General features: G+C 33.6%; 1 long non-coding RNA gene across 1 annotated transcript in view; it reads right to left on the reverse strand.

Annotated features, from left to right (window-relative positions):
- Positions 1-449: 449 nt before the first annotated feature.
- The window catches only part of LOC142332506 (uncharacterized), a 166,666-nt gene continuing 152,102 nt past the window's right edge, over positions 450-15,013 (reverse strand). Inside the window, exons 2-3 of the long non-coding RNA XR_012758314.1 lie at positions 9,756-9,892; positions 450-1,313 (exon numbers count right to left, since the gene is read on the reverse strand). This is a non-coding gene — a long non-coding RNA (uncharacterized LOC142332506). The remainder of the gene's footprint in view (positions 1,314-9,755; positions 9,893-15,013) is intronic.

Raw genomic sequence — 15,013 nt, forward strand, 5'->3', positions numbered from 1 at the left:
AAACCATTAAGTTTTATTTTAATTTAACACTTAATTACTAGGATACTCCTATCGGCCTTTATTACTAGGATGGGCAAAATTTTACCCGGAAATCTTTTTTCTGTATATTGTCACTTTATATGTTATTCATATTTATTATCAACATATATCTTTTATTGTCCGCCTAAAAAAGTATCTTTCAGTGGTATTATTTAATATTTAACAAAATATTATCATTCGTTTTTTAGTAAAAAAGTCTACTTTTACCATATTCTGATTTGGGATTTTTTGGAGGGAAAAAATAGAAAATGCACTTTTATTTAATTTCTTGTTTAATAATTTTATTCTATATATAGTTAACTATAAAAACGTAGAATATTAACATATTATTAGGAATAGTTAGCCCTTAAAAGTCAGGTACTATAAAACTAATAAAAGATTTTTACATAATCTTTTGTAACTTAGCAGCTTTTACAAATTGTCTTCCTGTGTTCAGAACAACTAAGTTATAACATTTTGAGCATCAAACTGCATACTTTTTGTCCAAATTATCAGGGCAGAGTTTGCAGCGGCCTTATCTGGTACTAGATGCAGTAGTTGATGAAAGTGTTGTGGTACTCTCAGATGTACTGGTCCTGGGAACTGCAGCTGACTCCTCTTCATTTAGTTTCAGGACTTCATCTATTTTGTATCTGAAGTGAGTTTGAAGGTTTCTCTGTTGTCGTCTTCTCATAATTTGCGGTCGAATAAGCTTCTCACAAAGATTGTACAGAAACTGAAGGCTGCTATTTGATTTCTAGCAGCCTTGTTGTAGGCATATACAATGTAGGAATTTATTCCACTAGCATTCAGTATGCCATAAAAAAGACATAGTGCCCCCATTGCTGTGTTCTTCTGCTACAGGAATATGTCTTATATAATTTGTCAAAAACCTCCTTGCAGTTGTAGTATTGACATATTGAATGCAGTTGTAATATTCAATTGACAGGATTTCTCTTGTTTCACCTAAAGCTTTAATGCGATTGTAGTATTCAATTGACAGGGGTTCTCTTGTTTCACCTAAAGCTGCTGTTTTATCCATGGATGATACTACAAAAACAATTTTACCCTTTTTTGATGAGTAAGTCACAAGCTGCAATTTATTGTCACTTTTAAAGATAAAAATTGAAGTCTCTGGGTCACAATCCTTAGTAATACATAAAACTATAAAAAAATTACGTTGTTACTAGGATTGGTGAAAATTCACCCAGAAAGTCTCCATACAGAGTATTAGATAAACAATTGGTAACCGTTTTCTACACTGCCGTGCAGGGCACTGCCAATTAGGAGAATACCTAGAAAGAGAAAGTTACATACAATGTTGCAAAAGTATAGCAGCCAAATTTCCATCAGCATGGGTGAGTTTTCACCCATTTTAGTAATTAAGGGTTAATTATAGTTTCAACCAAAATTAATATCAGTTTAAATTGTTTATTTTTTAACCAGTTGAAACTAAAAAGTGAACCTAGGACCTTCTGTATTTCAAAAGGTAACTCAAACAGTTTGAGCTATAGAGCCCTTTTTTAATTAAAATAATTTTTTTGTTTTTATTTATTTCTCACATTTAGTGATTAATTAAAGAAATTGAATATGTTAAAAAATTTAATAAAAACTTAAAATTAGGAAGGAAAGTATTACAATCATTGTTATTACATCATTCATTAAAATTTTACAGTTATTAAGATTTAGTAATTGAATTCATTAGATAGATATATGCATATAATTTAAGTAAAAAGAAAATTAAACAAAAATTATAAGAAAATGTTATTAGCCAATTAACCGTAGAAAATTCATTCGGCTGTAAGATCCCTGATATTGGACCCGTTAGGGTGACCCTTCATATTACAGAAAAACTCATACCCATTTTCCCTTGTTCCATTTCTTTATATAACAAAAAGGAAAGATATTATCTTTAAAAGCCACAATTTATAGACTTGTCTTTTCCGTTTTATATTTAGGTCGAAATGAAATTGATAATCATTTTTATTCATTTTCTTATTCTCTTCTTTCTATCTTTCTCTTATTATAAGTTCATTTATTTTAATATAATGTTAAAATAATATAAATTAATGTTTTTTATATCGATAAGTTACAAAATTAATCTTTGTACATTTAGAGTAAACGTTTTTATTTTATTTAATAATGACTGATGTTATTAATTGCAGTTTTATCATTAATATATATCTTAGTAGGAAAAAAAAGAAAGAAATAAAACAGTTTCCTTAACACTTTGAGTTTTAAAAAATGTATTTGTTTTATTATATCATGAATGAATTAAACTGAACCATGTCTGTAGTTATATCTTAAAAACTATGCCATTTACTAAGAAGATAATTAAAAATTAACAAAGATTTTTGTCTGTTACTTTTTTATACTCTGATTTGGCTCATATTCAGATTATATATTAGTTAAGTGAAAAGAAATATTTTTGCATAAAATGGACCTGCTAGTTGGAGCCTGGGGACGAGATATTTTGAAAAATTGTATTTATGGTCCAATTTGGCTCACATTCAGAATATATATTAGTTATTTGAAAAGAAAATTTTTTGCAAAAACTATATCCACTAGGTGGCATCGGTGTCGAGATATTTACGAAACAAACAAAGAATCAAATATATAAACAGACTTTCTTTTTCTATATATATAAAAAAGGCAATGTTCATATGTGTGTTTGGTATAATCTAAAAAACTACTGGACCGATTTATGCGTTGGGAAAAAGAAAAGAGAAATTGGGAAAAAGGGGTAAAGTGAAAGGTCAAATTTTGTGAAGATCCGTAATGTTCATTTTTTAAATGTTTTATCAAATTTACAATGGTGTTCATTAAATCTATATATATATATATATATATATATGTATATTTTCGTCAGACTTCAAAAAAAGTGTTATAGTCATGATACCAAAGAAAGCAGGGGCAGATGAATGTGAAGAATACAGAACAATTAGTTTAACTAGTCATGCATCAAAAATCTTAACTAGAATTCTATACAGAAGAATTGAGAGGAGAGTGGAAGAAGTGTTAGGAGAAGACCAATTTGGTTTCAGGAAAAGTATAGGGACAAGGGAAGCAATTTTAGGCCTCAGATTAATAGTAGAATGAAGATTAAAGAAAAACAAAACAACATACTTGGCGTTTATAGACCTAGAAAAGGCATTCGATAACGTAGACTGGAATAAAATGTTCAGCATTTTAAAAAAATTAGGGTTCAAATACAGAGATAGAAGAACAATTGCTAACATGTACAGGAACCAAACAGCAACAGTAACAATTGAAGAACATAAGAAAGAAGCCGTAATAAGAAAGGGAGTCCGACAAGGATGTTCCCTATCACCGTTACCTTTTAATCTTTACATGGAACTAGCAGTTAATGATGTTAAAGAACATTTTAGATTCGGAGTAACAGTACAACGTGAAAAGATAAAGATGCTACAATTTGCTGATGATATAGTAATTCTAGCCGAGAGTAAAAAGGATTTAGAAGAAACAATGAACGACATAGATGAAGTCCTACGCAAGAACTATCGCATGAAAATAAACAAGAACAAAACAAAAGTAATGAAATGTAGTAGAAATAACAAAGATGGACCACTGAATGTGAAAATAGGAGGAGAAAATATTATGGAGGTAGAAGAATTTTGTTTTTTGGGAAGTAGAATTACTATAGATGGACGAAGCAGGAGCGATATAAAATGCCGAATAGCACAAGCTAAACGAGCCTTCAGTAAGAAATATAATTTGTTTATATCAAAAATTAATTAAATGTCAGGGAAAGATTTTTGAAAGTGTATGTTTGGAGTGTCGCTTTATATGGTAGTGAAACTTGGACAATGGAGTATCTGAGAAGAAAAGATTAGAAGCTTTTGAAATGCGGTGCTATAGGAGAATGTTAAAAATCAGATGGGTGGATAAAGTGACAAACGAAGAGGTATTGCGGTAAATAGATGAAGAAAGAAGCATTTGGAAAAATATAGTTAAAAGAAGAGACAGACTTATAGGCCACATACTAAGGCATCCTGGAATAGTCGCTTTAATATTGGAAGGACAGGTAGAAGGAAAAAATTGTGTAGGCAGGCTACGTTTGGAATATGTAAAACAAATTGTTAGGGATGTAGGATGTAGAGGGTATACTGAAATGAAACGACTAGCACTAGATAGGGAATCTTGGAGAGCTGCATCAAACCAGTCAAATGACTGAAGACAAAAAAAATATATATATATATATATATATGTGTGTGTGTGTGTGTGTGTGTACTCAAATCTGGTAATAGCAAAGCATTGCCAGGTCTGCTAGTATTTTATAAAAATAACAAATCCAAACAATGTAACCGACATACAAATAATAAAATAAATTGCTGAAAATGTCCAACACAGTGGATACAGTACCCTGCCCAGTGGGCCGTGTTTTTGGTGGCTTTTCGTATTTCAGCAGTATTATTTTGTATTAGTTTATACTTTATTAAGTATTTTAACGATTAACTATTCTCTTGTATTACACTTTTATTTATATACAACTGGTCCCACAGGATATTTATATTCAAGTGGCCCCACAGGTAGTAGGCCAGAGTAACGGAACGAAATGCCAAGATATCATGTCATCCCCCTATTAATGGTAGAGCCTGAACATCGCTCCCTTGTTGTTGGGTCAGGCGGGTATTTAATTATTTTCATGGTAATTATATATTTGTTTTTATTTTAAGATGGACGGAGATTGCATTAGATTTTGAATTTGTTTCTTGATTTTTAACTAAATCAAGAGGATTTTTGAGTTAAATGAATTGTTGGACAGAATTGTTGTTGTTGTGATCAACACTTGTTTTGTTGGTATGAAGATAGTATTTATTTTTGTTGTTTAATGACTCAGTCAAGTAATTATCTGAGTGCATAGTCAGATTGAATATAGGAATAGTTTTTGTGTGAAACCTTCAGTGATAGAGGAAGATGCAAGGATCGCACTTCCGCGAATCTGCTAATAGTTTATAGAAGGTGGTCGTGGTTGGAAAAGGCCATAAAAAGGCGATGATAATAAGTTGTGTAAATACACTAACAGGTACGCCGACGCATTTACATTAGTGACATCCTACGGATATGCAAGGAAGGTGTCTTCTCCTACAGGGGTCAGGATGGGGATTGCATTCCAGTCTTTTGGAGGTCAGGTTTTGAATTCTTACTTTTACTTTGTTTATTCCTTGGGAGATCAGCAAGATATTTGCTTCTTTCTTTCAACACGATCCCCCTTCATTCCGGCTACTAAAGGTCTTTAGATGCTAGTGCCTTTTTGTTACTAATCAGCAATGTACCTGATGGGGTCCTAGTTATTGGAAGATGCAATGCATACCCTTCACATTGCATCCCTTAGGTTTTGTAGTTTCTTCTTTCTCTTCACATTCTTCGTTATCTTTTCTTCGTCTTCTTCTTTCTTCAGCTGAGTCAGAGATGGGCCGAATTTGCTATCGTAGGATTTCTTATTGCTTATTTCTTCTTTTTGCCTGACTCTCTGTGTTTGTTGGTTGTTATATAAATATTTAAGTCTGTGAGCCATGAGAATTACAGGACTGTTCCTTCTCACCATCGAACTGCTGTTGGATTTCTTCTCCGTTCTTTGTCGCTGTCTTGTGGTGATTTTTGTTATCTTCTCCTTTCATAAGATAAAGGATTGTGGGGAGAGCTGTCCAGGTATGTTAAGTTCTGGCTAGGTACTGCCCGAAAGATCCATGCCCCGATAATAACTGTGTCATATAGAAGTCAACGTTTCCGCGTCTACTTCCATACCACCTACCTATATCAGGGATTAGTCTTCTAGTCCAATCCCCGACTCTTGAGCGTGACCATTCCAACTGCCATTCTTGCTCCAATTGAGCCGCTATCTCGTCTTGTGGTAGTCCCTCATATCTAAGCATCCTGCTTTTAATCTGCAGGTCTATTGGGCAGTACCTAGCCAGAATTGGAAAAAGGGACACACCACAATGCGTTTATTGTGAGGAAACAGATAACGCGGAGCACACTATATTTGTATGTCCTAGATGGGCTGAAAACAGGAGGGTAATTATAACAAATCGATTAACACCGGATAATCTAATTAATTGGACGGTACAAAATCAAGAGAACTGGGACTGGTTCAAAAGGTTTGCTGGAGAGATCCTGAGAACTAAGGAAGAATGTGATTAAGTTAAGTAGGGAAGGGTGGATAGTCTCTCCGTGGAGGGCCCGTATGCCCTGGTATGCGGGTTCCTGCGAAGGGGGAGAACTCCAGGGGTGATGGGAATAAAAGAAAAGACCGAGTCCCGGCCGGCGGTGTTTCTCCCTGCGGGCGTCTAGGTGCTTTGTAGGGTGGGTACCGTCGGTTAGGGGCATAGGCGTAAAGACCGAGACCCGGTTCCCTGCGGAGGGGCGGGGGACGGCATCGCCGGACCTTGGCCCTAACGCGCGGAATTAGAGGCAGGCAAAAAATAAAACAAAAGATCCAAGACCGGGGGGGCCAACCTGCCGTGCCGGATGTAAAGCCGGTGGGTGGGGGACGCCCCCTTTGAGTAAAAGGACACTCTCCCCGACTGAGTATACTTAAATGGATATCCGGTCGGGGAGAGTCGGGGGAAAAAAAAAAGGTATGTTAAGTTTTACACACACGCGCGTGGGCGTATTACTACTTTCAAAGTATTTATATTATTATTCATTTTTCTCATTACTGTCACGGCTATGAAATGGATTCTAGGATGTTTTATATTGTACATGGAATAAAAATGAAAGATAGTATGTTTGTAATAACGGTAAACATACTCTACCACGTTATTAATAGAAAGGATATTTTAAAGTCATAATTAATGTAAGAGTTAATGTTAGAAAGTTATAAGAATATCCTACATGATTTAACAATTTATAATTATGATGGTAGAATGTAATATAAGATAAAAATAAATGCGAAGATACTGAATAATTAAAGTAAGCATAAAAAATTATAATTTAAAAGGCATTAATAATTATTATTTGAATAAATAATCTTCATGTTAATTGAAGAAGCAGAAGACTCAGTTTTTTATTAATATTTTTTAAATGCTCATCTATTGAGTAATATTGGCTGTATAAAAAAGGGGCATTTAATTATATTTTTAATAAATTTTTAATTTATTTCAATCTCTTATTCTTATTCTCTTAATTTTTTTAATTTTTATTCTAAGTAGCAGATTTATAACCTATTTTTAATGGGAAATATACATATATAAAAAAAAAAAATAAGTCGTTGGATTTAATAAAAACATTACAAAATTAAAATATAAATGATCAACTAACTAGTATAACAATCGATCCCCGTAGCGGATTGGTCGCGTCTCAGCCATTCATTCGGAGGCCCCGGGTTCGAATCCTGGTGAGACATACCGTTTTCATACGCTCTAAAATTCATCTATCATAAAGTGACTGTAATTGGACATAAAGTGTTGTTGCTTTGAAATAAATAAAGTAATGAATTTTTAAATTTAGAAACATAAGATAATTTTATAAAAATATTGCAGTCAAGTTCAAAAGTATATTTTTTTAATCTTTAAATTATGTTTTCATTTTGTTCAAAAGATATAACATCTACTACTTCGGTTGGTCGATAACTCGTTATTAGTTTTTTTAACAATATCTTCTTTTTTTTGTGTCTTCAGTCATTTGACTGGTTTGATGCAGCTCTCCAAGATTCCCTATCTAGAGCTAGTCGTTTCATTTCAGTACACCCTCTACATCCTACATCCCTAACAATTTGTTTTACATATTCCAAACGTAGCCTGCCTACACAATTTTTTCCTTCTACCTGTCCTTCCAATATTAAAGCGACTATTCCAGGATGCCTTAGTATGTGGCCTATAAGTCTGTCTCTTCTGTCTCTCTGGTAATATGTCTCTGTCTCTCTGGTAATAGCAAAGCATTGCCAGGCAGACCTGGCAATGCTTTGCTATTACCAGATTTGAGTACACACACACACACACACACACACACATATATATATATATTTTTTTTTTGTCTTCAGTCATTTGACTGGTTTGATGCAGCTCTCCAAGATTCCCTATCTAGTGCTAGTCGTTTCATTTCAGTATACCCTCTACATCCTACATCCCCAACAATTTGTTTTACATACTCCAAACGTGGCCTGCCTACACAATTTTTCCCTTCTACCTGTCCTTCCAATATTAAAGCGACTATTCCAGGATGCCTTAGTATGTGGCCTATAAGTCTGTCTCTTCTGTCTCTCTGGTAATATGTCTCTGTCTCTCTGGTAATAGCAAAGCATTGCCAGGCAGACCTGGCAATGCTTTGCTATTACCAGATTTGAGTACACACACACACACACACACACACATATATATATATATTTTTTTTTTGTCTTCAGTCATTTGACTGGTTTGATGCAGCTCTCCAAGATTCCCTATCTAGTGCTAGTCGTTTCATTTCAGTATACCCTCTACATCCTACATCCCTAACAATTTGTTTTACATATTCCAAACGTAGCCTGCCTACACAATTTTTTCCTTCTACCTGTCCTTCCAATATTAAAGCGACTATTCCAGGATGCCTTAGTATGTGGCCTATAAGTCTGTCTCTTCTTTTAACTATATTTTTCCAAATGCTTCTTTCTTCATCTATTTACCGCAATACCTCTTCTTTGTCACTTTATCCACCCATCTGATTTTTAACATTCTCCTATAGCACCGCATTTCAAAAGCTTCTAATCTTTTCTTCTCAGATACTCCATTGTCCAAGTTTCAATACCATATAAAGCGACACTCCAAACATACACTTTCAAAAATCTTTCCCTGACATTTAATTAATTTTTGATATAAACAAATTATATTTCTTACTGAAGGCTCGTTTAGCTTGTCCTATTCGGCATTTTATATCGCTCCTGCTTCGTCCATCTTTAGTAATTCTACTTCTCAAATAACAAAATTCTTCTACCTCCATAATCTTTTCTCCTCCTATTTTCACATTCAGCGGTCCATCTTTGTTATTTCTACTACATTTCATTACTTTTGTTTTGTTCTTGTTTATTTTCATGCGATAGTTCTTGCGTAGGACTTCATCTACGCCGTTCATTGATTCTTCTAAATTCTTTTTACTCTCGGCTAGAATTACTATATCATCAGCAAATCGTAGCATCTTTATCTTTTCACCTTGTACTGTTACTCCGAATCTAAATTATTCTTTAACATCATTAACTGCTAGTCCCATGTAAATATTAAAAAGCAACGGTGATAGGGAACATCCTTGTCGGACTCCCTTTCTTATTACGGCTTCTTTCTTATGTTCTTCAATTCTTATTTAACCGTATGAAATGTAGTCTATTCAGATATAATCTGTACGGTATTTTTGAAAGAAGACTAAACCGTAACACACATATATATATAACACACATATATATATATATATATATATATATACATACACAAAGGTAATTTAGGGGGAAACGAAAACAACCTGGGAAAACTGATCTACAGCTTGAAATAAGGAAAAACATTCATATATATGTTTCAAAACGATTTGTAATCGAGTTACAGCTAGCGAAAACTTTCGCTTTATTTCCTGGTGAAATAGGGTTATATTGAAAATTTTAAGGCGTTATACAGAGTGAGCAACATAAAAACGAGCTCATAACGCAACCGCTGAAAAGTCAGTAGGTTATATTGTAATGAAATTTTATGAATGATACGAATAAATTAAATAAGAAAAACATAAATCGTAATTTAAATTTTGCATTTATTTACCTTATTGTTACAAAAGATGTTCAAAAGGACGTCGACGCATTTTTGTGCTCGACTAATCAATCATATCAGTCGGCTTCGATCTTATGTTTCTCATCCTGTATAAGGGGTAAACTTAATGGTCTCTTATGGTTTTTGACCTGAAAAATCGAATAAAACAAATCCTAGAACTGTATTTCCTGTAGTTTTCATTATAACCAACATAAAACAGAGAAATTCTGTGAAGAAATATACTTTTTTTTTAGATTTGAAGTACAATAACCTTGTTAAATGATTAATAAAGGCGTAAATATTAAAACTTGTAGAGAATATAATTTTGAGGAAATTGATATAGTAAGGTATATGAAAAACAAAAAAATCAACTTGTTAGAAAAATAATGAATTTGTAAAAATTAAAAACAGCTGTTTTGAATACAATAAGTTTAGACCTATGAAAATTTAATTTTAAAAAGAAATACTTGTTGAGGCTTATATTGTATTAATTTACGATAAATATTCGAAAATTCTGTCACTGACGTCGATGCACTTTTTCAACTCGTCTCTTTACATTGTTTGTCGTTAACCTAATATCTTTTTGTTCCTTGATGTGGACAACAGTATTGAAGATCTAAGCGATCAATTCACTATGTCTTCTTTTTGCTTGTATACCTCGCATTTAATCCATCTCCATAAACAGTAATCAAAGGTAGTAGGGAGTAAAGGGAGTAATTAAAGGGTAATCTAGGGAACCAATCTGCCGACCCTCTACGTCCAAATTTTACTTCAGTAAATGTTTTATTTAAGAATTGCTTTACTTTATTGGTAAAAAGTGTTGGTGCTCCTTCAAGTAATAGTACTTTCAATTTGTTTCGCCGATAAGAAATTTTCATTTAAGAAATTCATTGTTTAAAAATTCCATATAATTTCTCCCCGTGATACGTTGTTCTAGCGCGTTGTAAGTTTAAACTAAGAGTTAACATGCGAAATAACAACGATACGATGTTATCTAATCTTTTACGATTTCTTGTCCGTTTATGTTCAAATATTTGAGTTTTCTGTAGTACGTTTCAGCTTAGGCCATTTGATGGCAAATTTACTGTTTTAATTTAGATTATTTATGTAATATTTCATTGTGGTTTTATTTCGCTCTTAACATACGTCACAAGTGTTTTCCATTAATGCTGAGTTTTTTTATATTGCTAGGTTTTAGTTTTTAATTTAATTTTAATTGTTAATTTCTAATATTTATTAATTTACAATAATATAAATATCATGTTCGGACGCTATGATGACGATATCTCGTTGTGCGCCCAGAAAAAAAAACATTGTTCTAGTATGAAAGAGCCTGTTAATTGGTTATCAATCGTGCCACATCAAACGTACAGCGAAAGTTGTTACTGGAAATTTGATACAACTACAGTATGTCGATTTTCTGCAGACCGCCGATGTGAATTTCATGTTTGTTTATGTCGTTACTGGTAAAAGTAGCTTCATCCGAAAATAGTATGAACGTAATTACGTGGTAATTATTGTTAACCGACTGACAAAACTGCAACTGTCTGGCACGGTTACCCAGCTGGATATGGTGAACTTTTTTAAACATGATAAGAACACATTTCGTGAGCATCTTTCTTTTTCTGTTTAGCCTCCGGAACCACCATAAGGTATTGCTTTAGAGGACGAATGAGAAGAAATGTCCGTGATCATCCTTTATACTATACTTTGTTGTTGATTCGTGTAGAAATTTTTCGTGTGCTCGTTGTAGGACTAAACTGTACCATTTGAAGAATGTTTTCCTTTTCATCACCATGTACCGATTGATGTTCAAATGAAACTTTTTTCTTTTTTTTCCACCCTACCACCACAACAGCAAAGCACAGCCTAGGGGGTTGTCTACTCAAACGGGCCTCCCCTTCCGCCGGTCATAAGTCTAGTACGACGTTCAGCTGCCATCTCGATTCCCCCCCCCCCCCCCGAGGGGAGAAGATCCCACCTCGTAGCGTGTCCGGTCGCTACACCACCCCCTCCGTTCCTAGCCAGCAGCGGCTTTAACGGAGAAACGTTCAGCTGCCAGTTAGATCTTTTCATTGCCTGCCTCTAACCCCTAGGGTGGAGTATCCAAGCCCGACTATTTCGTTCCTGGACTCTACACCAGAAGCCGGGACTCGGTCTTGATGCCAATGCCTCTAGTGAGAGCACTCTGTACAGGAACTCACACCGGGTCTCGGTGTTTTTCGCGAAGGGATGAGAGAGTCCCAGCGCCTCATTACTGTTCGGTTGAAACTTAAGCGCCGGGAAGTACACTGTTCTCACAAAGATTTTTAAAAATTATACAAAATACTTTACGGTTAGGAACTTGAGGATACCTCGTCGGTATTCTTCTACCGCCGATATAGCATTCCATTGCAAAAGCCGTACACAAATATCACATCGCATATTCTACACGAGTGAAAATACGCGACATTTTTTTTAACAAACAATTCAAAACGGAATTTCACTTATTTAAATTCAACTGGAAAAACTCTAGTTTAGAGTACAAAAAACAAAAAAAATTACACAACTTGATTCTAAAAAATAATTATATACGATCAAGATTATGTCAAAAACAACTAAACCGTTTAACGTTTATTATTAAAACATAACCGCTATTTTATAACGATAACTAATATTCAAATTAATTTCGAAGTAAACAGAGTTGCCAACCAAATTTTTCAAAATTTATTGTACTAAAAAAAGCTATTTTTAATTTTTACAAAACCAAATGAAGTGTAAAAACAGTAAAATATTATAATCTGAGCGATAATATAATTAATAAAAATATAAAATAAAATTCTTAATTGAAGATTGCGTGAAATTTTTTTTTATTCAAAAGAAAGAAGTAAAGAATGTACCACTAGTAATATTACGCTTTAGAGACTTAAGAGACCGTGAACGTTACAGAGAAGAAGGTTTTGTGGTTTTTAGTCTATTTGGATGTAACTTTACTATGTACGTTTGAGTTTCTACAAATACATTGTATATATATATATATATATACACGCATACGCACTTTAGTGTGTTGAGAATTTGAGCGGAGAATTCACAATGAGTCATAATACTAAAGGATAAAGAGGGTCTAGGGTATAATTATATAAATCTTACCTACTCGGTTACAATCTTACATACAACAATGGTATCATATAAATATTTTTCATATATATAATAACACTGTGCTATGAATCTAAAAAATAAAGTTTTTTTTTCTTTTTGATGCTAGTCATGCCGTATAAATTTCATTTTAACCCACCCAACGGGTCGGTCTAGTGGTAAACTCGTCATCGTAAATCAGCTGATTTCAAAGTTGAAGTTCTCAGGTTCAAATCCTAATAAAGATTTTATTAGGACCTTTATTCCTGAAAACTAGATTGTGGATACCGGTGTTCTTTGGTAGTTGGGTTTCAATTAACCACACGTTTCATTAGCAGTCGACCTGAGTTTATTCAAGACTACAAATTTACCGGTACAGTTACATTACACTGATAAGTCACTAATTGTTGATGCGACTAAAAGTATTGAAAAAAAAATTAATTTTTTTTATACAATTTTTTTTATAACAGTAATAGTACAAATTTATACGTAAACGCTAAATTTATATATAATGTTCTATAAGTCTTTCCTTGATTGAAGAATTGTATAACAGGCATATATTACTGTAGAAATGTGGTTTTGCGGTATTTTACAACTAAATTCACCCGGTATATGTAAGGAATACTACCCATAAATCTTCGCGTAGGGGATCTTTTATGGTTCAAAGCACATATATATGAGATATTTAATTTCTATCCTTGTGTGGGATTTAACATTTACAGAGAGAGTTGGCTGTAATAAAGCAATAATTCTGGCTTTTACTATTTCAATATCTATCTCTAAATATTAGACTGCCTCATTCAGAAAGCAAACACGCCTTAAATAATAATTTTTACATTTATTTTCGGGACAAAATCTCCGTTGCAATTACAAAAAAAAATGTAATTCAACACGTATAACTATTGCAGTTTTTTTTTTGTTGTAAATTGCTGATGGAATTTAGTGTAAGGTATTGTAATTCAATTTTTTTTTTTTTAAATGGGATTTGCCTAGTTCAGTATTTCCTTACCCGTATCGCCCGTATTACCGCATTACCCGTATCACTCTCTCTCTCAATCAATCGGATATATATATATATATATATATATCCGATTGTGATGAAACTGGTGAGTTATTGTGCGCAGGCCCGCAAAGGTTGTTAAATTAGTTTGGACCCGCTAGGTAGCGGAAGGGTCGAGATATTTCGAAAATTTGTATTTATGATCCGAATATGAAAAGAAATATATTTAGTTATAATATATTTAGTTTAATATTTAGTTATATGAAAACAAATATTTTTGCGAAATATGGACCCGTTAGGTTGCGCCGGTGTGAGATGTTTATGAAACAAACAAACAAGTATACAAACAGACATTTAAAAGGATGTTCGTATGTGTTTCCGCTATAAACAAAAAAACTATTGGACCGATTTACACGAGGGTTTTTGCAAAATGGTCCGCGTTGTACGGAGAAGGTTTAAAGCTATTGAAATCCTCAATGTAACGATTAGAAAGAAATTTAGGAGTATTATTGACCTGAAATTACGGGGTGGTATAATTTTTCCCGGAGGAATTACTTTAATGTACTTATTAAATCATGTTATAAGATGGGAAGAGGTTTTAGCAATCCCATCACTATAACCTGGACGGACAGGTTGTGTCTGACAGAGATTTTTTTCCCTTTCTCCACCGAGAAAAATAAAGAAAAGAGTGGTCTGTCCAACCTCAAAACAAATGTACAATGACAAAGCGAATGCCGTATTGGTTAGCTGCTTACTTGAATTTCTATAACGTCATCATCCGTTCCCTATTTAAATAAATTTTACGGAATTTTATCGGTTATTAGCTTCTCAGTAGTAAGCCCACAGGGCTGGTCTAGTAGTGAACTAGTCATCGGAAATCACTTTCCAAGTCGAAAGTTTTAAGGTTTAAATTTTAGTAAAGGCTTGTAAGGTCTAGTAAAGGCCGTACTACTTTCATACGGATTTGAATACTAGATCGTAGATATTGGGTATTCTTTGGTAATTGGGTTTCAATTAACCGCACGTCTCAGGAATGGTCGACTGTACAAGACTAAACTTCATTTACTTTCACGCATATCATTCTCATTCATCCTCTGAAGTAATTCCTTACGGTGATTCCGAAGGCTAAATAGAAAAAGAGAGAGCCCGTCAGTAG

The sequence above is a fragment of the Lycorma delicatula genome, chromosome 11, assembly GCF_047948215.1.
Source record: "Lycorma delicatula isolate Av1 chromosome 11, ASM4794821v1, whole genome shotgun sequence".
Classification (NCBI taxonomy): Eukaryota; Metazoa; Arthropoda; class Insecta; order Hemiptera; family Fulgoridae; genus Lycorma; species Lycorma delicatula.